Source organism: Microcaecilia unicolor, chromosome 1 (assembly GCF_901765095.1).
Source record: "Microcaecilia unicolor chromosome 1, aMicUni1.1, whole genome shotgun sequence".
Classification (NCBI taxonomy): domain Eukaryota; kingdom Metazoa; phylum Chordata; class Amphibia; order Gymnophiona; family Siphonopidae; genus Microcaecilia; species Microcaecilia unicolor.
Window position 1 is genome coordinate 356,117,148 of NC_044031.1, and position 23,012 is coordinate 356,140,159.

Genomic DNA, 23,012 nt, shown 5'->3' on the forward strand with positions numbered 1-23,012 from the left:
AAGGCACAGATACGGAATGAGACTGGAGGGGAAGGAACATGGGATTACACGGGGAGAATGTCAGGGGCGAAGCAACCGGCAAAAACCTGCACAGTCAACAAGACAGAGGTTAAACAGTGGAGGTGCCAGTGGAATAAGCCTTGTCGAATAAGAATGTTTTTAAGGACTTCTTGAACAGGTGGTGGTCGACTAGCTCTTTTAGTTGCTTTGACAGTACATTCCAGGATTTAGGACTGATGTAGGGGAAGGACGAAGCAAAAAGGGTCTTGTATTTAACATTCCTGCAGTTGGGATAATGTAGACTGAGGTAAGTCCTTGCAGATATTAGGGCATTCCTAGATGGTAGATCGATTAGATTGAGCATGTATTCAGGGGCTTCTCCATATATTATCTTGTGTGTTAGTGAGCAGATTTTAACTGTAATACGGTCTTTTACAGGAAGCCAGTGTAGTTGAAAACGTAGTGGTTGAGCATGATCAAAGCGCGATTCGCCCAGTATTAGCCTCGCAGCCGTGCTGATCAGATGGGTCTGGGGAGGGCATTCCAGAGTTGGCTGCCTAAGAAAGAGAAGTTGGATCCATAGTAGGTTTTGTACTTGAGTCCTTTGCAATTGGGGTAATGAAGGTTGAGATAAGTTTGCAAAGTTTTAGACATGTTTCTCAGTGGCGTAGCAAGGGGGGCGGTCCGCCCCGAGTGTCAGCTCGGGAGGGGTGCTCCCTGCCAGCTCCTCCCCACTCGGCGCATTGACACCCCCCCAGTGCCCACCCTCCTCCGTCCAACCTGCTCCCTACCTTTAAAAAAATATCGAATCCGAAGCGAGGTGCAGCGCCTCGCGCCTGCACGTAAAAGAAATGTGCACCGTCTCATCAGGCCTTCTCTCGCTCTGTCTGTCCCGCCCTTGCGGAAATAGGAAGTTGCGTCAGCGGAGGGTGGGACAAACAGAGCGAGGGAAGGCCCGATGAGATGGTGCACATTTCTTTTACGTGCAGGCGCGAGGCGCTGCGCCTCGCTTCGGATTCTGATATTTTGTTAAAGGTAGGGAGCTGGTTGGACGGAAGAGGGTGGGCACTGGGTCGGGGGGGTATCGATGCGCCGAGGGGGGGGGTATGTCATCGTGCTGCACCCGGGGGGGGGGGGTGCAACGGCGAACCACCCCGCCCCGGGTGGCAGCCCCCCTCGCTACGCCACTGATGTTTCTGGAGGGAAGGTTAATCAGATTGAGCATATAGCCCGGAGATTCACCGTGGATAATCCTGTGGATTAATGTGTGGACCTTGAAGTTGATTCGTTCTCTGATAGGGAGCCAGTGAAGTTTTTCACAAAGAGGTATTGCGCATTCAAATCGTGAGTTGCCAAAAATGAGTCTTGCTGCTGTATTTTGGGCAGTCTGAAGATTTTTCAGGATATAGGTATAGGTCTTGCAGCCTAATAAAATGCTATTACAGTAGTCGGCTGGTGACGTCATCGGTGTAAATGAAAGGGTTGAGACCATGTCTGGATAGAGCTTTGGCTAGGGGGATCATCATAAGATTGAAGAGGATCGGGGATAAAGGGGATCCTTGAGGTACACCGCAGTTTGGTGACCAGTGGGAGATGAGATAGTTGAGGTTGATTTAACTTGGTAAGATCTTGAGGTTTTGAAACCTTTTATCCAATTAACGATATTTCTGCCGATCCCAAGTTTATCTAGTAGTTTGGTTAGAATGTTATGATTTTTTGGGGGAGGGAGGGGATAGGGGTTACCTAATCAAAATTCAGTGCAGAGTGTGTACAGTTTGGTTTAGGACCTTGGAATTGTAAACGATCCTGTTGGATATTGATTGTATTCTTTACTTCATGTTAAGCAAGTTGTGTTCACACTCTGTATTGTATGAATAAAAATAAACTAAAAAAAAAAAAAAAGGAAGGTTATGATTTACCATGTCAAATGCACTGGATAAATCGAATTGTAGAAGGACGATGTTGTTTCCAAATGAGATTTCCTGTTTGAATTTGGATATTAGAGTGAGTATGACGGTTTCTGTACTGTGGGCTGGACGGAAGCCTGATTGCGATTCATGTAGAATGGAGAATTTTTGTATATACTCATTGATTTGAGAGGTCACCCTGTTTTCAATCAATTTAATTAGTAAGGGAATGGAGGCGACAGGGCGGTAGTGTCACGTCTGTGGCCATGACCCCTCTCAGACTCACCTTATTTCCTGTGGTCAGCTTCTGAGCTGGCTTCTGTCTATTCTTTGTGAGTTAGTTCTGTCTCTGTCTGTGTGTGCTGGCTGCATTGGATTGGCTGTGTGCTGTTTCCCGTTCCAGACTTCAGCCCAGTCTGGTCCGGATCTTGCGGCCTGCCAGATCTGCTTGTTTTGTTTGAACCTGCACAGCACCCATAGTTGCCGGGTGATTGCTGCAGCTGAGCCTCAGCTGCTGCTGGGCTTATTAGCCATTTGGAGACTCTCTGCTGTTGCCTTTGCATCGCCTAAGGCCCTGGTATGTTGGTGCTTGTTGCACTTCAGCCTGAGTTTGATTCCTTGTTCTAGTTCCCTGCCTGATTCTGTTTAGTCTTTGTGTAGCTTAGGTTGTACTGTCCTAGACTTGACTCTTGTTTGACTCGTAACCACTTGTAACCACTCGCCTCCACCTATCCTCCTCTCTTCCTTCCCGTTCACATTAATTGAATTGATTTGCTTACTTTATTTATTTTTTGTCTATTAGATTGTAAGCTCTTTGAGCAGGGACTGTCTTTCTTCTATGTTTGTGCAGTGCTGCGTATGCCTTGTAGCGCTATAGAAATGCTAAATAGTAGTAGTAGTAGTAATTTCTGTGTGTAGTTCTGGGTTCTCTGTGTTTCTTGTTTAGTGGCTGCCTGGCAGCTTTCAGTCCTATTTCTTATCTGTTTGTGTTTCTTGTTTAGTGTCTGCGCTGGCAGCTTTTAGTCCTACTCTGTTGTGTGTTGCCAGTGGGTACCCAGCTCCTGCCCTGTCCTGCAAGTCCTGCCGGCCGCCTGCAGCCAGGGGCTCAACTCCTGGTGAATAGTGGCTAAGCGCAGGTGAAGCTGTTCCTGTTCTGCCTATTCCAGCCTGCTTGCCTGAGCTGCAACTCCAGTCCGGGGTTCCAGTCCTGTTCTGCCCTGTCCCTGGTGTGGGGGTGGTTTTTGCCTGCCACTGCGTCCAAGGGCTCACAAACCCAGTTTCCTGCTTTGGAAAGCGTGACAGGTAGTTGGTGACATCACTCGCTGGTTTCTTGGGGTTTTTAGGTATTGGTGTAAGTAGAATGTTGCCATGTTCAGTAGGGAATGAACCTTGCTGTAGCAGGAAGTTTAGGTGGGAGGTGAGATCTACTACTACTACTACTTAACATTTCTAGAGCGCTACTAGGGTTACGCAGCGCTGTACAATTTAACAAAGAGAGACAGTCCCTGCTCAAAGAGCTTACAATCTAATAGACAAGTGAACGGTCGGTCTGATAGGGGCAGTCAAATTGGGGCAGTCTGGATTCACTGAACGGTAAGGGTTAGGTGCCGAACGCAGCATTGAAGAGGTGGGCTTTAAGCAAAGACTTGAAGACGGGCAGGGAGGGGGCTTGGCGTAAGGGTTCAGGAAGGTTGTTCCAAGCATAGGGTGAGGCGAGGCAGAATGAGCGGAGCCTGGAGTTGGCGGTGGTGGAGAAGGGTACTGAGAGGAGGGATTTATCCTGTGAACGGAGGTTACGGGCGGGAACGTAAGGGGAGATGAGGGTAGAGAGGTAGTGAGGGACAGCAGACTGAGTGCATTTGTAGGTAAGAAGGAGAAGCTTGAATTGAATGCGGTATCTGATCGGAAGCCAGTGAAGTGACCTGAGGAGAGGGGTGATATGAGTATATCGGTTCTGGCGGAATATGAGACGTGCAGCAGAGTTCTGAACAGACTGAAGGGGGGATAGATGGCTAAGTGGGAGGCGGTGAGGAGTAAGTTGCAGTAGATCTGTAATAAAGCGTTCTGGGGCATCTTTCATTAGGTAGTTGGGACATGGGTCAAGATGGCAGTGAGATTTGCAGAGCTTGGTAACCACCATAGAAACTTCTTTAGTGGTGAGGAGGGTGAAATTTGTCCATGAGCGGTCAGCTGGAATTTCGTCTAAGTGGGGGTCCAGTTCGTCAAGAAAAGTAAAGTATCGATATTTGCACAGTCCTGGGGAATCGTACTGCAGAGATTGGTAATTTTGTCATTGAAGTGTTTGGCCAGCTGGTTAGCAGATGGGTAGTTTGAGGAAGAAGATGTGATTGGGTTGGTGTTAAAAAAAACCAATATCACCTCATAAAGAATCTTCTTATGTCGGTGCCGCTGGTTGTAATTGCTTGTGTGTAGTAGGATCTTTTGGCTCGTTTAATAGCATTTTTGTAATTCCTGTGTGATTGTTTCTATGCGTTATAGGTCAGGTCATTTTTTGATTTACTCCATGTTTTTTCTAGTTTCCCGGTTTGTGATTTTAGGTTTTTTAGTAGGTTGTTAAACCATGGTGACGGGTTTCGCCTACGTAGAATTTTAGTGCGTAGTGGAGCTATTTCGTCCAGTATAAGTTTGCATTCTATAAGGAAGAAATTTGAATTTGGTTGTGTAGACCAATTGTTGTTGTAAATTTGATGCCTGAACCTTTCCTTGTCAATCCGTCCTCTAGTGATGATTTTTACAGGGTCTTGTGTTTTAGGCTGGCCTTTTTTCCTCCATTGTAGGGATATGTCGATTTATGATGATCCGACCATGGGGTGGCCAGACCAGTTGATATCGGATACATAGATGTTTTTGGTCCGTACAAATTTATAAGAGATAATGTCAAGCAAGTGACCTTTGCTGTGGGTTGGTTGTATAGGAGGGAGGACAAGGTTTCAAAGGTGAAGGAGATCCTTACATTCGCGGGTGTAGGCAGAGTTGGAATCCTCTAAATGTAAGTTTAAGTCCCCAATTAATAGTACAATGGAATTATTGACGCAGACATTTGATATAACGTCCATGAAGGTGGATTGGTTATTGTTCCAGTTAGTGGGAGGTCTGTAAAATAGGATACAAAGTTAGATAGTTACATAACGTGGGACTGTGGATTTGGTTTCAGAAATGGGTTCGGCGGAGAAACTTGATTTGTAGATGAGCGCTATGCCTCCACCTCTTTTTTCTTTTCTGACCCAGTGTGAGATTTTATAGCCAGGGGGGCATAGGTCGAGTATGATGGGATCTTTTGGGTCACGGACACAGGTTTCTGTGATGAATAAGAGGTCGAGATTGTCTGACTTAATCCAGTCTGTAAGGATTTCAGTTTTATTAACTGCTGATCTTGCATTGATGTATCCCACACGGATGGTTAGGTATGGTTCATCAGTCAGGGTTGATGGGTGGATATTGATGAGTTGTCTTGTTATAGATGTTTTGGGTTTAGGTGAGATTGTTTCTGTTTTAAGTGATGATTGTCTGCGTGGTGATTGGTTTCTTTGGTTGTTGTCGGTACGTGGAGGCGTGGTTAGTTTGGTTGTTCTTTTGTGGTGGTGGGAGAACTGGTATAACATTGAATTCAGGGGGGGGGGTGAGTGTTGCGTGGATGCTCGTGAATGAGTGGATGATGATCAGTATTTTTAGGAGGAACATGTTGGTGAGATGTACTGGTTATTTGGGGGATGTGTGAGTTAGAGGAAGACAAAAGGGCAGTAGATGCAATAGATTAAGTGGTGGAACTATGTAACTGGGACACAGAACTAGAAACTGTGTCAAGCTATAGTACAGTATGTAGCATCAAATATACACAATTATCAGAGTTTGGATTCAGAACTAGGAACCGTGTCAAGATATAAACATTGAACAGTATATATAGCATATATGAACACTCAGCAGTGCAATATGGCATCAGAATATACACCTTATAGCATATATAGCATGTATAAACATTTAGTAGTGCAATATAGCATCGGAATATACACATACAAATATACTGCAATATATTGCAATATAGTATCAAAATATACCTTGGTGTCTTGAGCAGTATGGAGTATGTAATGGGGCAGTTCTACAAACTGAAGAGTAGCAAATCTCCTGGACCGGATGGTATTCATCCCAGAGTACTGATAGAACTGAAAAATGAGCTTGCGGAGTTATTGTTAGAACTATGTAATTTATCCTTAAAATCGAGCGTGGTACCGGAAGATTGGAGGGTGGCCAATGTAACGCCGATTTTTAAAAAAGGTTCCAGAGGAGATCCGGAAAATTATAGACCGGTGAGTCTGATGTCAGTGCCAGGCAAAATGGTAGAGACTATTATTAAGAACAAAATTACAGAGCATAGTCAAAAGCATGGATTATGAGTGCATATTTTGTGCATGTTTTAATATTTCATTTGGGCACTTTGCAATATGTTTTTCAACATATTTTCCCAATCAGGGCTCCAGTTTACCACTATTTCCAGCCCTTTGATGATGAGAGAGATATATATGTGCATTACATTCACTGGCTATATGGTCATTTTTTAATCATTTTTCTAACAATCAACATATAGCTAGAATTCATGTTTACTCATCTTGCTGCTTCATTCACTTTTTTTATTATTGTTTCACCTCTTAACCAGACCTCCCTTTGTTGAGGATTTGCCTTCATCAAATAGTTCTCAAAAGCATTCGGCATTAAGGTCAGTGTTACCACACTCATTATCAATTTTTGAGTCTGCCATTTATTAATTTCTTTCGTCAATTTTCTGAATCTGCCATTAATTGATCACTCTCGTTTAATTTGTATTTATTCATGTGCAAATTGTATTTATATAAGCACACCATTTTATGCGTTTAAATATTTATTCATTGTTTGACCCCCCTTTTTTAATATATGAGAGGATTCATTTAATTTTTAATGTGTATAAATTCACCTTTGAATGCATTTGGTTATCCATGTTTAATGTATTCAATCCACACTGCTTTCTTACTTTGTGTAGACATGAGAATTCATTTACATATTGTTATTTATTTATATGCACATCATTTTGATACAAGCACACCATTTTTTGTCTTTACATATTTTTAAATATGGAAGGTTTTATTTTATTTTTTGATGAATTTACATGTTTTATTTTCTTAAAAATTTAATCATCCGTTTAAATTCATATTCATTCTTAAATGCATCTAATTTGTTATTATACATACTTTTTTATATAATATTTAAAATTATAAAATAAATTAAAAATATTTTAATGTCATATTGTTTTTATAATTTATGTATTCAAAATTTGATTATAGACTCCTGATGCAGGCCTAACGGCCGAAACACGACGTTGTGTCGAGTCTTTATACCTCAATAAACATCTTTATTATTATATATCCTTTCAGTCTTTGGAATCCTTGGTCGTCCTCCCACTTTTATTTTATTTCTTATGAGCCAAAGTCAACATGGATTTAGTGAAGGGAAATCTTGCCTCACCAATCTACTACATTTCTTTGAAGGGGTGAACAAACGTGGATAAAGGGGAGCCAGTTGATATTGTGAATCTGGATTTTCAGAAGGCGTTTGACAAAGTACCTCATGAAAGACTCCAGGGGAAATTGGAGAGTCATGGGTTAGGAGATAGTGTTCTATTGTGGATTAAAAACTGGTTAAAAGATAGAAAACAGAGAGTAGGGTTAAATGTTCAGTATTCTCAATGGAGAAGGGTAGGATTCCCCATTGTGGGATTCCCCAGGGCTCTGTGCTGGGACCGCTGCTTTTTAACATATTTATAAATGACCTAGAGATGGGAGTAACTAGTGAGGTAATTAAATTTGCTGATGACACAAACTTATTCAAAGTCGTTAAATCGCGGGAGGATTGTGAAAAATTACAAGCGGACCTTACGATACTGGAAGACTGGGCGTCTAAATGGCTGATGACGTTTAATGTGAGCAAGTGCAAAGTGATGCATGTGGGAAACAGGAACCCGAATTATAGCTATGTCATGCAAGGTTCCAGGTTAGGAGTCACAGACCAAGAAAGGGATCTAGGTGTCATCGTTGTTGATACATTGAAACCTTCTGCTCAGTGTGCTGCTGTGGCTAAGAAAGCAAATAGAATGTTAGGTATTATTAGGAAAGGAATGGAAAACAAAAATGAGGATGCTATAATGCCTTTGTATCGCTCCATGGTACGACCGCACCTCAAATATTGTGTTCAATTCTGGTTGCCGCATCTCAAAAAAGATATTGTGGAATTAGAAAAGGTGCAGAGAAGGGCGACAAAAATGATAAAGGGGATGGGACAACTTCCCTATAAGGAAAGGCTAAAGCGGCTAGGGCTCTTCAGCTTGGAGAAAAGGCGGCTGAGGGGAGATATGATAGAGGTCTATAAAATAATGAGTGGAGTTGAACGGGTAGATGTGAAGCATCTGTTCACGCTTTCAAAAAATACTAGGACTAGGGGGCATGCGATGAAGCTACAATGTAGTAAATTTAAAACTAATCGGAGAAAATTTTTCTTCACTCAACATGTAATTAAACTCTGGAATTCGTTGCCAGAAATGTGGTAAAGGCGGTTAGCTTAGCGGAGTTTAAAAAAGGTTTGGATGGCTTCCTAAAGGAAAAGTCCAAAGACCGTTATTAAATGGACTTGAGGAAAATCCACTCTTTCTGGGATAAGTAGTATAAAATGTTTTGTACATTTTTGGGATCTTGCAGGGTATTTGTGATCTGGATTGGCCACTGTTGGAAACAGGATGCTGGGCTTGATGGACCTTTGGTCTTTCCCAGTATTGCACTACTTATGTACAGAGTTCCAGAGTTGCCCATTCGTTGAGTGAAAAAATATTTCCTCCTATTTGTTTTAAAAGTATTTCCATGAAACTTCCTCAAATGTCCCCTAGTCTTTGTACCTTTGGAACAAGTAAAAAATCGATTTACTTCTACACCACTCAGGATTTTGTAGACCTCAGTCATATCTCCCCTCATCCATCTCTTTTGCAAGCTGAAGAGCACTAACCTCTTCAGCCTTTCCTCATACGAGAGGAGTTCCATCCCCTTTACCATTTTAGTCGCTCTACTTTGAACCTTTTCTAATTCTGCTATATCTTTTTTAAGATACGGCGACCAGAACTGAACACAGTACTCAAGGTGTGGACACACCATGGAGCGATACAAAGGCATTATAGTAATTTTGGTCTTATTCACCATCCCTTTCCTAATAATTCCTAGAACCCTATTTGCTTTTTTGGCTGCCACCGCCCACTGAGCAGAGGATTTCAGCGTATTATCTACAACGATACCCAGATCTTTTTCTTGACCGCTGACCCCCAAGGTGGACCCTAGCATCTAGTAACTGTGATTCGGATTATTCTTTCCAATGTGCATCATCTTGCATTTGTCCACATTAAATTTCATCTGCCATTTAGATGCCCAGTCTTCCAATTTCCTAAGATCTTCTTGCAATATTTCACAGTCTGCACGTGTTTTAACAACCTTGAATAGTTTTGTATCATCTGCAAATTTGATAACCTCACTCGTTGTTCCAATTCCCATATCATTTATAAATACATTAAACAGTATCGATCCCAGTACAGATCTCTGAACTCCACTGTTCACTCTCCTCCATTGAGAGAAATGACCATTTAACCCTACCCTCTGTTTCCTGTCTAACAACCAATTCCTAATCCACACCAGAACCTTGCCTCCTATCCCATGACTCTATTTTTCTCAGGAGTCTCTCATGAGGAACTTTATCAAAAGCTTTCTGAAAATCTAGATACACTACATCAACCGGCTCACCTTTATCCACATGTTTGTTCACGCCTTCAAAGAAATGAAGCAAGTTGGTGAGGCAAGTCTTCCCTTGGCTGAACCCATGCTGACTCCGTCCCATTAAACCATATTTGTTTACGCATTCTATAATTTTATTCTTTATAATAGTTTCCACTATTTTGCCTGGCTCTGACGTCAGGCTTACCAGTCTATAATTTCCCGGATCATCCCTAGAACCCTTTTTAAAAATCGGCATCACATTGGCCACCCTCCAATCTTCAGGTACTATGGATGATTTTAACAACAGGTTACATATTACTAACAGCAGATCTGCAATTTCATGCTTGAGTTCTTTGAGTACCCTTGGATGTATGCCATCCGGTCCAGGTGATTTACTACTCTTTAATTTGTCAATTTGGCTCAGTACATCTTCCAGGTTCACCGATATTGCTTTCAATTCCTCCACTTCATTACCCTTGAAAGCCATTTCCATTACAGGTAGATCTCCTACATCTTCTTCTGTAAATACAGAAGCAAAGAATTAATTCAGTTTCTCTGCTATGGCCTTGTCCTCCCTGAGTGCCCCTTTTGCTCTTTCGTGAGAAGCCAGAAAAAACATACCTTTTGGGATAAAGAGGAAAAGATTATTTGGCTGTTTTTGTTTCTATTTGTGTAAGAAATATTGTTAGTGAAAATCAGGAAACACTGAATACCTATGGAAGATTGGTAGTATGTTTTGAAAATATTGTAGCTACCATGGGAGGAAGCAAATCAAGTCTTTCTTATTGTGATTTCAAAAGGGGAAAGACTTTAGTAAAGACAGTGAGATTACCAGTGCTAATTATTTATTTATTTATTTATTTATTCTTGTATAAAGGAAAACCTGGTAAGGAGTCTGTTCTGGGCTGTTTGTGCTGGGCACAGTTTAAACTGCAGTAACAAATTGATAGATTAAAAAATAACCCAAACAAACACTATAAGCTTTCAGATAAAGAATACGACTGAAGCCTGAAAGAGACCGAGAACTGGGTCTGAGATTTTGAAAGCTGGCCTATAAGAAATCCAGAGAAAGTGACTGATGGGAATATACATAGTTTTTGTGTTGAACACCCCTGTTTCCAATAAACTGGTACACCTGAGCTAACTGGGAGATATGATTAGGACCTGAGGAGTCTGTTGAAGTGGAATATCAAACTATTCTAACAGAAGATGCTTTGCAACAATATGCAAAAGGCTTTGGGGGAATTCCATAACTGAGTACCTCTAGGTAGGTGTGCTGATGCCAAGCACTATAACAGTATCTATGCACCAAGATGCCATTATAAACTGTTAAACGCATAAATGGGTTTTTTTTTTGTCTTGCCTCTCTTTCAGGTGCTGATACTCGTTTGAGTCTGCTATCACTGACCGGTCTTCGGTTCTCGCAGTTACCTCGCATTGCATCCCCAGATGCACCGGGCCATGTGACCAGCTACGTAAGCTTAGTTCTGGTCCAGGACTATTAGAAATTGAGCCTAAGGCTCATAGTGGGCTGACAGAAATGGTAACTCTTATGTGGATCTTATTTTAACTTATTTTTTGTGTGTATAGTTTATTTCCTATTGTATTTTGTATCTTCTATGCTTTTTGCATTTATTTGTAAACTGCTGTGATCCATCAGTTTCAGCAGTACATCAAGTCAGGAATAAATAAATAAATTATAGCACACTAGCATAAGTCAGTACTGACATACCTAAAATTGGGTGTAAACAGTTACACTAGGTCAATGGCAGGTATAGATGTTCACACCTGAGTGTTCCATGATATGCACATAACATATAGTATTCTATATGTTACATACATAACTGGAAGACATGCCCATGCCCTTCCCATGCTTTGTCTACACCGCCTTGCAGTTAAGCCCTAATATACCTATATATTGTTTTATAGAACAGTGCACGGAGCACATATGCATATAAGTGCCAACTATCTCAGCACTTACGCAGATATCCGAGTAACTACATCCACACAGTTACAGAATTGCTCTTCACATATCCTTTTCTGGCAGAGCTGTTAGCATGATGAGACCATGTCATCAACATGTGTGACTGAAGTCCTCTTTGTCCATGGAAAAAAGGGTTACAAGTCTTTGTTGTATTGAGTTGTGAAAGTCCCAACTTTTTACATGGTTGGTTGTATTTTTATGTTAGCATAAAATGAGATCTGGTTAATGTATTAATGTAGGCAATTATTACTGGTTTATAACATCTACTCCTGTCAGAATTCTGCACCAAATAAAACCCACAAAAAATTCTGTGCAAAAAATTTGCAAATTCTGCAAGTTTAACATAATTTAATCAATATTACAGCCCTTCAGGACATTTTTCCCAGCACCCATATTTTTTCCAGCCCCCTCCCTGCACCCACACATAGCATCCACCTTTATAGATCCCTCCCACCCACATACAGCAACCACTTTTTTTTTTTTTTTTTTAATATAGCTCCCTCCCTGCACTGGCCATCAATATTTTTTTCAGCCCACCTCTCTACTCACCCATAAAGTAGGAGTTGCATGGAAGTACCTCTTCAGGGCCTGCAGGGAGTACCTCTTTCCTGCCTGCTGCCGCTGGTCTGGGCCAGTGCTGCCGCTTTTTCCAAATGGCTGCTGAAGCTTCCTGCAGCAGTCTCACGAGATTACTGCTTGAAGTCTCAACGGCCATTTTGAAAAAGCTGTGGCATGAACCAGAGAGCAGCGGCATTGACAGGAAAGAGTAGAGCTCTTCTCTGCCCCCCAAGAGGCTACTAGACCACTAGGTAGGCCTGAGAGGGCCGCGGGGAAGCCATCCAGCCTGCCTGTGCCACGGGCTGGGGAGGGTCCTCCAAGGCTCAGGGGGTGGCAGAGAAGCCAGTCATCCAGCCTCGGAGCACAAATTCTGCGCAAACATGCAGAATTCTATGCGGCTGCAGAAGCAGGTGCGCAGAATTCTGTCAGGTGTAAACATCTTAGTCAAATGGAGTGGCCTTGAGATGGGAAAATTAGGTTCTTACCTTGGTAATTTTCTTTCCTTTAGTCATAGCAGATGAAGCCATTACGTATGGGTTGTGTCCATCAACCAGCAGGGGGAGATAGAGAGCACTCAAATTTCACAGTGCCACATGGTCAGCTAGCTCCACTGCTTCTTCAGTATTTGAAGCTTCCAAAGCAGTATAACAAACCGCAATGGGAATAACATGAACTTTCCTCACAGCGAACGATGGCCCCATAACAAGGGCATGAACTCAAAAGGAGGAAATGAACACATCCTCCTGGAGGGAATAAACTCGTCCTCCTCTTTGTATTTATGGAGGGAATACACACATCCTCCTGGAGGGAATGAACTCATCCTCCTATAAGTGAACAAGAATCCTGAAGACTGTTTTCCAACTTTCTCCCAAGGAAGGTTTAGAACTTCAGGAAACAAGAACAGAACCTGAAACAGATTCACATCATACAGACAATCATACAGGGAGGGCTCATGGGTTCATCTGCTATGACTAAAGGAAAGAAAATTACCAAGGTAAGAACTTAATTTTCCCTTCCTTGTCATCAAGCAGATGAAGCCATTACGTATGGGATGTATCAAAGCAATCCCTATATAGGGTGGGAACAAGTCACACCACGCGCTAGCACTTGTGCTCCAAAACGCACATCCCTCCTAGCAGCCACATCCAGCCTGTAATGTCGGGCAAATGAGAGCTTCAAAGCCCATGTTGCTGCACTGCAAATCTCATGAAGAGAGAGTGCTCCAGTTTCAGCCCAAGAGGAAGAGATCGCTCTTGTAGAATGTGCCTTAAAGGCTACAGGCGGAGGCCGGCCGGCAAGCAGATAAGCTGAAAAGATAGCTTCTTTGAGCCAGCGGGCAATAGTGGCTTTAGACGCTGGAGACCCTCTGCGAGAACCTGATAGTAAAACATGAGGTCCTGAAAGAATTAGTAACTCGCAGATACTGCAACAGAGTCCTGCGCACATCCAACAGGTGCAACTGCCCAAAGGATTCTGGAATCTCCTCCTTAACAAAAGAGGGTAGAAAAATAGGCTGGTTTAGGTGAAACGCTGAAATCACCTTAGGCATGAAGGAAGGCACGGTACGAACCGTGACCCCGGACTCTGAAAATTGCAGAAATGGGTCTCGACAGGACAGTGCCTGGAGTTCTGACACCCGTCTCGCCGAAGTAATGGCCACCAGAAAAACGGCCTTTAATGTCAAATCTTTCTCTGAAGCTCGCCATAGCGGCTCAAAAGGAAAACCCTGCAGAGCCTTCAAAACTAGCCCCAGGTTCCAAGCTCGACAAGGTGCCCGCACGGGAGGACGGAGCCGAAGCACCCCTCTAAGAAACCGTGCCACATCTGGATGAGCAGCTAAAGACACGCCTGCAACCTTACCATGAAGGGAGGCCAACGCTGCCACTTGCACCCACAGGGAATTATAGGCCAAGCCTTTTTTGTACACCATCCTGCAAAAAGTCCAGAATCAGCGAGACAGGAGCCTGCATGGGTGCGATCGCTTTTGAAACACACCAAGCCTCAAACTGGCGCCAGATCCTGGCATAAGCCACGGAAGTGGACCGCTTGCAGGCCTGCAGGAGAGTGGAAATAACATTATTGGAATAGCCTTTGCCTCTCAATTGCGCCCTCTCAATAGCCATGCCGTAAGACCAAAACGGCAGGCGTCCTCCATGGCCACCGGTCCCTGCGACAACAGGTTCGGTACCAGAGGTAAAGGAAGGGGAGCCTCCACTAGCATCTGTCGGAGGTCCACATACCAAGGCCCCCTGGGCCAATCCGGGGCGATGAGAACCACTTCTCCTGGGTGAAGCCGAATCCACAGGAGCACACGCCCTATCAAGGGCCACGGAAGGAACACATACCAGAGGCCCAGAGGCCAGGGTTGAGCCAAGGCATCCAACCCGGCTGAGCGAGGATCTCTCCGTCTGCTGAAAAGCACAGGACTTTGGCAGTTGAGCTTGTCGCCATAAGATCCATTACGGGCTTGCCCCATTTGGCACATATCTGCAGAAATACTTCGTCTGCCAGTTCCAATTCCAATGGATCAATTTGATGCCTGCTTAGATAATCGGCTTGCACGTTGCTCTGACCTGCAATGTGAGCTGCCGACAGAAACTGTAGATGCAGCTCGGCCCAGTGGCAAATCTGTTCGGCCTGCGCGGCCAGCGCTCTGCACTGAGTGCCGCCTTGTCGGTTTATGTAGGCCACTGTTGTCGTGATGTCCGACATCACTCTGACAGCCAATCCTTCCAGGGTTACTTGAAAGGCCAGAAGCGCCTGAAACACCGCTTTCAACTCTAGGCGGTTGATGGACCACTCCGACTCGTCGGGTGTCCAAAGACCCTGGGCATGCTTCCCCTTTCAATGTGCACCCCAGCCCTTCAGGCTGGCATCTGTCACCACTAGGCACCAATCGGGGAGTGCCAGCGGCATTCCTCGCCGCAGCATGCTGTCTGAGAGCCACCACTCCATGTTGAGTCGGGCCGCAGGGAGCCAAGAGAGTCTGCATTAATAATCCTGAGATACTGGAGACCATTGCAGAGGTCTCAGGTGCGCTCTTGCCCAGGGCACCAAATCCAAGGTGGCCGTCATCGATCCCAACAGCTGGACAATGTCCCAAGCTCGTGGGCGGGGCATCCTCAGGAGCAGACGGACCTGATTCTGAAGCTTGCACCGCCTTTGCTCGGGTAGGAATACATATCCCAAGTCTGTGTCGAACCGTGCCCCCAAATATTCTAGAGATTGCGAGGGGGTCAGGTGACTTTTGGCTACATTGACGACCCAGCCCAGAGATTGCAGTACTGAGACCACTCTGGCTGTAGCTTGATTGCTCTCTGTTGCGGAGTTCGCTCTGATGAGCCAGTCGTCTAGGTACGGGTGAACCTGGATACCTTCTCACCTGAGAAAAGCAGCTACTACCACCATTACCTTGGAAAAGGTTCGGGGAGCTGTGGCGAGGCCAAAAGGCAAGGCCCGAAACTGGAAATGTTTTCCCATCACCGCAAACCGCAGAAACTTCTGGTGCAGGGGCCAAATTGGAAAGTGCAAGTAAGCTTTTTCAGGTCCAGAGACGTGAGAAACTCTCCTGGCTGTACCGCCGCACTGACGGAGCACAGGGCTTCCATGTGAAAATGCCGCACTCTTAGGGACTTGTTTAATTCTTTTAAGTCCAGAATAGGGTGAAAAGACCCACCTTGTTGCGGCACCACAAAGTAAATGGAGTAGCGGCCGCAGCTGGGTTGACGTCCACGGCAGCCCCCACCAACCGGAACAAAACTTTGCAGGCAGTCCCGCACGCAGGGCACGCCCACCGCGCATGCGCGGCCGTCTTCCTGCCCGTGCGCGACCGTTCCCGCTCAGTTGAATGACAAGCAAAAATGAGTAAAAACGCAACTCCAAAGGGGAGGAGGGAGGGTAGGTGAGAACAATCAGCCTGCTGTCCTCGGAGAACACCTTACAGGTATGTATCATTCGCTTTCTCCGAGGACAAGCAGGCTGCTTGTTCTCACGACTGGGGTATCCCTAGCTCTCAGGCTCACTCAAAACAAGAACCCTGGTCAATTGAACCTCGCAACGGCGAGGATACAACAGAAAATTGACCTACGAAGAACAACTAACTGAGAGTGCAGCCTGACCAGAATAAATTCGGGTCCTGGAGGGTGGAGTTGGATTTAAACCCCAAACAGATTCTGCAGCACAGACTGCCCGAACCGACTGTCGTGTCGGGTATCCTGCTGGAGGCAATAATGTGATGTGAATGTGTGGACAGATGACCACGTCGCAGCCTTGCAAATCTCTTCAATAGTGGCTGACTTCAAGTGAGCCACCGACGCTGCCATGGCTCTGACACTATGAGCCGTGACATGACCCTCAAGAGTCAGCCCAGCCTGGGCATAAGTGAAGGAAATGCAATCTGCTAGCCAATTGGAGATGGTGCGTTTCCCGACAGCGACCCCTTTCCTATTGGGGTCGAAACAAACAAACAATTGGGCGGACTGTCTGTGGGGCTGTGTCCGCTCCAAATAGAAGGCCAACGCTCGCTTGTAGTCCAATGTGTGCAACTGACGTTCAGCAGGGCGGGTATGCGGTCTGGGAAAGAATGTTGGCAAGACAATTGACTGGTTAAGATGGAACTCCGACACCACCTTTGGCAGGAACTTAGGGTGAGTGCGGAGCACTACTCTGTTATGATGAAATTTAGTATATGGAGCATGAGCTACCAGGGCTTGAAGCTCACTGACCCTACGAGCTGAAGTAACTGCCACCAAGAAAATGATCTTCCAGGTCAAGTACTTCAGATGGCATGAATTCAGTGGCTCAAAAGGAGGTTTCATCAGCTGGGTGAGGACGACGTTGAGATCCCATGACACTGCAGGAGGCTTGACAGGGGGCTTTGACAAAAGCAAGCCTCTCATGAATCGAACGACTAAAGGCTCTCCAGAGATGGCTTTACCCTCTACACGAAGATGGTAAGCACTAATCGCACTAAGGTGATTCCTTACTGAGTTGGTCTTGAGGCCAGACTCTGATAAGTGCAGAAGGTATTCAAGCAGGTTCTGTGCAGGACAAGAACGAGGTTCTAGGGCCTTGCTCTCACACCAAACGATAAACCTCCTCCACTTGAAAAAGTAACTCTTTTTAGTGGAATCCTTCCTAGAGGCAAGCAAGACACGGGAGACACCCTCAGACAGACCCAACGAAGCGAAGTCTACGCCCTCAACATCCAGGCCGTGAGAGCCAGAGACTGAAGGTTGGGGTGCAGAAGCGCTCCGTCGTTCTGCGAAATGAGAGTCGGAAAACAGTCCAATCTCCACGGTTCTTCGGAGGACAACTCCAGAAGAAGAGGGAACCAGATCTGGCGGGGCCAAAAGGGCGCTATCAGAATCATGGTGCCGTGGTCTTGCTTGAGCTTCAGTAAGGTCTTCCCCACCAAAGGTATGGGAGGATAAGCATACAGGAGGCCGGTCCCCCAATGGAGGAGAAAGGCATCCGACGCTAGTCTGCCGTGTGCCTGTAGTCTGGAACAGAACAAAGGCAGCTTGTGGTTGGTCTGAGAGGTGAAAAGGTCCACCGAGGGAGTGCCCCACTCTCGGAAGATCTTGCGTACCACTCTGGAATGGAGCGACCACTCGTGCGGTTGCATGACTCTGCTCAGTCTGTCGGCCAGACTGTTGTTTACACCTGCCAAGTATGTGGCTTGGAGAAGCATACCGAACTGGCAGGCCCAACGCCACATCCCAACGGCTTCCTGACACAGGGGGCGAGATCCGGTGCCCCCCTGCTTGTTGATGTAATACATTGCAACCTGATTGTCTGTCCGAATTTGGATAATTTGACAGGACAGCCGATCTCTGAAAGCCTTCAGTGCTTTCCAGACTGCTCGGAGCTCCAGGAGGTTGATCTGAAGATCTTTTTCCTGGAGGGACCACAGTCCCTGGGTGTGAAGCCCATCGACATGAGCTCCCCACCCCAGGCGAGATGCATCCGTCGTTAGCACTTTCGTGGGCTGTGGAATTTGGAATGGGCGTCCCAGGGTCAAATTGGTCCGAATGGTCCACCAGTGCAGTGAAGTGCGGCAACTGATGGAGAGGCGGATGACATCTTCTAGATTCCCGGTGGCCTGGCACCACTGGGAAGCTAGGGTCCATTGAGCAGATCTCATGTGAAGACGAGCCATGGGAGTCACATGAACTGTGGAGGCCATATGACCTAGGAGTCTCAACATCTGCCGAGCTGTGACCTGCTGAGACGCTCTGGTCTGGGAAGCGAGGGACAGGAGGTTGTGGGCCCTCGCTTCGGGAAGAAAGGTCTGAGCCGTCTGAGAATTCAGCAGAGCTCCTATGAATTCCAGAGATTGGACTGGCTGGAGATGGGACTTTGGGTAATTTATCACAAACCCCAGCAGCTCCAGGAGGTGAATAGTGCACTGCATGGACCGGAGAGCTCCTGCCTCCGAGGTGTTCTTGACCAGCCAATCGTTGAGATATGGGAACACGTGCACTCCCAGCTTGCGTAGATACGCCGCGACCACCACGAGACACTTCATGAACACCCGTGGGGCAGAGGCGAGCCCAAAGGGCAGCACACAATATTGAAAGTGCCGTGTCCCCAGGCGGAATCTGAGATACTGTCTGTGAGCTGGCAGTATCGGGATGTGAGTGTATGCGTCCTTTAAATCCAGGGAACATAGCCAATCATTTTTCTGAATCATTGGCAGAAGGGTGCCCAAGGAAAGCATCCTGAACTTCTCCTTGACCAGATATTTGTTCAGGCCTCACAGGTCTAGGATGGGGCGCATCCCCCCTGTTTTCTTTTCCACAAGGTAGTACCTGGAATAGAATCCCTGCCCTTCCTGCCCGGGTGGTACGGGCTCGACCGCATTGGCGCTGAGAAGGGCGGAGAGTTCCTCTGCAAGTACCTGCTTGTGCTGGGAGCTGAAGGATTGGGCTCCCGGAGGACAATTTGGTGGAGGGGAGGCCAAATTCAGGGCGTATCCGCACTGCACTATTTGGAGAACCCACTGGTCGGAGGTTATTAGAGGCCACCTTTGGTGAAAAAGTTTAAGCCTCCCCCCGACTGGCAGATCGTCCGGCACGGACACTTTGATGGCGGCTATGTTCCCATGGATCCAGTCAAAAACCCGTCCCCGGTTTTTGCTGTGGAGGCGCTGGGGGCTGCTTAGGCGCACGCTGTTGACGAGAACGAGCGCGCTGGGACTGTCCCTGTGCCTGAGGAGGCCTTCGGGCCGGCTGGGTGTACCTATGCTTGTTGTAGGTGTAGGGCGTAGCCTGCCTGGCCCGGGAAAAACGTCCACCTGCTGAGGTGGATGTTGAAGGCGCCCGGTGGGAGAGCTTGTCGAGGGCGGTTTCCCACTGATGTAGTTGGTCCACCAACTGCTCGACCTTTTCACCAAAAATATTATCCCCCCGGCAAGGGACATCGGCCAGCCGCTGCTGGGTGCGGTTGTCCAGGTCAGAGGCACGCAGCCATGAGAGCCTGCGCATCACTATACCTTGGGCCGCAGCACGAGATGCCACATCACAGGTGTCATATATACCCCTGGACAGGAACTTTCTGCACGCCTTCAGCTGCCTGACCATCTCCTGAAAAGGCCTGGACTGCTCCGGGGGGAGCTTGTCAACCAGGTCCGCCAGTTGCTTCACATTATTCCGCATGTGTATGCTCGTGTAGAGCTGGTAGGACTGGATGCAGGTCACGAGCATTGAAGATTGGTAGGCCTTCCTCCCAAACGAGTCCAGAGTGCGAGACTCCCGCCCCGGGGGCACCGAGGCGGTATCCTTCAAACTCCGTGCCCTCTTGAGAGCAGAGTCCACGACCGCCGAGTCATGAGGCAATTGAGGCCGCATTAACTCTGGGTCTGAGTGGATCCTGTATTGGGCTCCGCTTTCTTGGGGATGGTGGGATTAGATAAAGGTCTCAACCAGTTCCGAAGCAGTGTCTCTTTGAGGACATTGTGCAACGGTACCGTGGAGGACTCTCTAGGTGGTGATGGATAGTCGAGGACCTCGAGCATCTCGGCCCTCAGCTCATCCACAGAGACCACGGGGAAGGGAATGCAAATAGACATGTCCCTGACAAAGGAGAGGCTCTCAGGTGGCGAGAGCTTCCTCTCTGGTGAAGGAGTGGGGTCGGAGGGAAGGCCCACAGACTCCTCTGAGGAGAAATATCTGGAGTCCTCCTCCTCTCCCCATGAGGCCTCTTCCTCGGTGTTGGACATGAGCTCCTGTAGCTCAGACCTCAACCGGGCCCGGCTCGACTTCGAGGCACCGAGTCCTCGGTGGCGTCGTCGAGTGCTGGACTCCCGCGCCGGCGGGGATGAAGCTCCCTCCATCAACATCGACGGGGACTCCACCTGCGTGGCGGTCGAGACCGGCGCCGCAAGCGGCGTCGGCGTCGAAGGCCTCGGCACCGAGCCAGAGCACGCCGGCGCCTCCATCAATGGCGCCGAGGGCGCAAGCATCCCCGGCACCGGCACAGTCTGGCGCATCAGCCCTTCCAGGATCCCCGGAAGGATGGCTCAGAGGCACTCGTCCAGGCCCGCTGTCGGGAAAGGCGAGGGGGCCGGTAGAGGTGTCGGTGCCGGAAGCTGTTCGGGTCCAGGAGACGGCACCGAAGAGCTGGCGCCCTGACGTAATGATACCTCTACCACAGAGGGAGACCGCTCCTCCCGGCGCTGCCGCTTCCTCGGCGTCGAATCGTCTCTGGAGCTGGGAGCCACATGCGCCGTGGCGACCGATGACGGTGCTTTTTTGTCTTTTTCCTGTGCCCGTCATCGGCGCTCGGCGGTACCGAAGAGGAGGAGGTAGATCCCCCTCAGCCTCAAGGGATCGGGTCCGACAGGGTTCGGTCCCGAGGGCCCTGGGTAGAGGGAGTGACCGGGGCCGATTGCCCACGCGGCCGCTCACCCCTGCCGTCTCCGGAAGACCGGCGGGCCAACGGGACCTGTGCCCCTGGGGTCGGTGCCGTCGGTGCCGATTTCGTGGACATCGGTACCGGTACCGAAGATCTGGCCGTCGACACCGATGCCGTCGAAGTCGACGTCGAGGGGCCGGCGCAAGTTCCAAAAAGACGGTCCCGTAGAACTTGCCTCGCTACCTGTGTCTGTTTCCGTAAACCGAGACACAAGGTGCACGTCTTGGTATCGTGCTCCGGCCCGAGGCACTGGAGGCACCAAGCGTGAGTGTCGGTCTGCGAGATATGCCAGCCGCACCGACCACACTTCTTAAATCCACTCGGGACCTTCGAGGACATCGACGGAAAAATCGCGTTGGCGAAGTCAAAGTCGTCGATGGTGGCGGTAAAAATCACACCTCGAAAAATAAATCGACCCGCGCGGCCACAAGGCCGCAACGAAACGCCCCCGCTAAAAGTACGAGGGAAAACAAAGTTTTTCTCGTTTTTTTTTTTTTTAAACAAAATAAAACAGAGAAAAGCAACGAAGAAAAAACAACGAAGAAAATCTCACGGCAAAAGCGCGACCCGGTTTCCGGGGCTGACAGAGAGAGAGACGAACGCGGCTCTCTCCAGCGCGGAAAAGAAAAGACTGAGCGGGAACGGTTGCGCACGGGCGGGAAGAAGGCCGTGCATGCGCGGTGGGCGTGCCCTGCGTGCGGGACCGCCCGCAAAGTTTTATTCCGTTGGTGGGGGCTGCCGTGGACGTCAACCCAGTCGTGAGAACAAGCAGCCTGCTTGTCCTTGGAGAATCACACGTACAGAATCCAAACTTAAGTACATAAGTATTGCCACACTGGGAAAAGACAAAGGGTCCATCGAGCCCAGCATCCTGTCCACGACAGCGGAAAATCCAGGCCAAGGGCACCTGGCAAGCTTCCCAAACGTACAAACATTCTATACATGTTATTCCTGGAATTGTGGATTTTTCCCAAGTCCATTTAGTAGCGGTTTATGGACTTGTCCTTTAGGAAACCGTCTAACCCCTTTTTAAACTCTGCCAAGCTAACCGCCTTCACCACGTTCTCTGGCAACGAATTCCAGAGTTTAATTACGCGTTGGGTGAAGAAGAATTTTCTCCGATTTGTTTTAAACTTACTACACTGTAGTTTCATCGCATGCCCCCTTGTCCTAGTATTTTTGGAAAGCGTGAACAGACGCTTCACATCCACCTGTTCCACTCCACTCATTATTTTATATACCTCTATCATGTCTCCCCTCAGCCATCTCTTCTACAAGCTGAAAAGCCCTAGCCTCCTTAGTCTTTCTTCATAGGGAAGTCGTCCCATCCCCGCTATAATTTTAATCGCCCTTCGCTGCACCTTTTCCAATTCCAAACAAACAGGCCGCAAGGCTGAACTGAAACCTACACACACAAAAGGGAAGGGAAAAGAACAAAGTCCTGAAAAGGACCACCACTCAGGCCACGCATGCTGCGTCACACACAGTCACCAACGAAGGTCACAAGACCAAACACACCGATACTAACAACAACCAGAAAAAGGGAACCCACCCAGAGAGGCAGCCAAGCTGTACCACACAGCCCAAATGAACGAGCAGCCTCCACAGGGTCCACAGAAGAGCTACAGCAAGCAAAGGGAAAAAGGGGAAACCACACACGGCTAGGCAAGGGGCAGTCCACAGAGGAACTAACAACAGATACAGCAGGTAAAGGGTTAAGGTAGACTACACAGACTGCTCAAGCTACACAGCTAGACAAGGAGCATTCCTAGAAGAACCAACAGATACAACAAGTAAAGGTTAAGGCAGACTGCACAAAAAGACTGCTCAAGCTACACAGCTTAGACAAGG

The 23,012-nt window shown here is 47.4% G+C and overlaps 1 protein-coding gene across 3 annotated transcripts in view; it reads right to left on the reverse strand.

Moving 5' to 3' along the window:
- SRD5A1 (steroid 5 alpha-reductase 1) overlaps positions 1 to 23,012 on the reverse strand; it is a 129,856-nt gene that overhangs the window by 49,468 nt on the left and 57,376 nt on the right. The gene's annotated exons all lie outside the window — the stretch shown is intronic.